The sequence below is a fragment of the Alligator sinensis genome, unplaced genomic scaffold (genome assembly GCF_000455745.1).
Source record: "Alligator sinensis unplaced genomic scaffold, ASM45574v1 scaffold360_3, whole genome shotgun sequence".
NCBI lineage: Eukaryota > Metazoa > Chordata > Crocodylia > Alligatoridae > Alligator > Alligator sinensis.
In genome coordinates this window covers 2875307-2875958 of record NW_005841977.1, presented here as the reverse complement: position 1 = coordinate 2875958, position 652 = coordinate 2875307, and the positions used below count along the sequence as shown (strand labels likewise).

The 652-nt window shown below is 65.6% G+C and overlaps 1 protein-coding gene across 4 annotated transcripts in view; it reads right to left on the bottom strand.

Annotated features, from left to right (window-relative positions):
* Window positions 1-396, bottom strand: part of TTC1 (tetratricopeptide repeat domain 1) — a 54941-nt gene extending 54545 nt beyond the window's left edge. Inside the window, exon 1 of one of the 4 annotated variants that reach the window (XM_006021075.3) lies at window positions 112-396. The gene's annotated coding sequence lies outside the window, so the exon portion shown is untranslated. Of the gene's footprint in view, window positions 1-76 lie in introns of all 4 variants that reach the window. The other 3 variants (XM_006021076.3, XM_006021074.3, XM_006021073.3) reach the window with 3 other exon arrangements.
* Between the last annotated feature and the right edge of the window lie 256 nt (window positions 397-652).

The following is a 652-nucleotide window of genomic DNA, read 5'->3' as shown; positions in this document are numbered from 1 at the left end:
GCCCGAGGCCTAGCCCGAGGGGGCCGTGCCCAGAGGCCGCCCCGGGGACCCCAGCCCGGCCCGGCCCAAACTTCACCGAGAACCTGCTTCGCCCCTCTCTCCTGCCGCCACCTGTCACCTCCGACCTCCCGCAGCAAGGTCACTTCCGGCTTGCCCCGACCAATGGGAGCCTAAGGCGCAGGGCTCCCCGGGAGTTGTAGTCTTGTCACCGTCTACTCGTCACTTCCGGCAGAAGCGGGTCGCTTTCATCGGCACCAGGCGGGGATTGGGGTGGATCTTGAAGTCTGTGAGGCGAGTGGGCCAGGCCCGAACGCGGGGGTGTCGTTAGGGGCCGCACCGGGCGCTCCTGGAGGCAGGATAGCGTCGGTCCCTGCGCTGTTCCGTACGCCCTCTGCACTGGGTGGCGCCATCTTGGGTGCCCACAGGGGCGGCCATTTTGTGTTACGGAAAAGGTGGAGACCGGGCGTGCGCAGCCTCGCTCCTGCCAGTGGCTCAGGCTCGCCCCCTCCCTCCCACCTCCCAGCCCTGCCCGGTCCGTTCAGCACGTGCTGGAGGTGGCGGGGCCTGAAAATAACGCGCTTGGGGCCTGCAACTTGTCTTCCAGTTGTTTCCACTTTTTTTTTCTTTTAAGCAAACCTAGGGTTCCCATGTT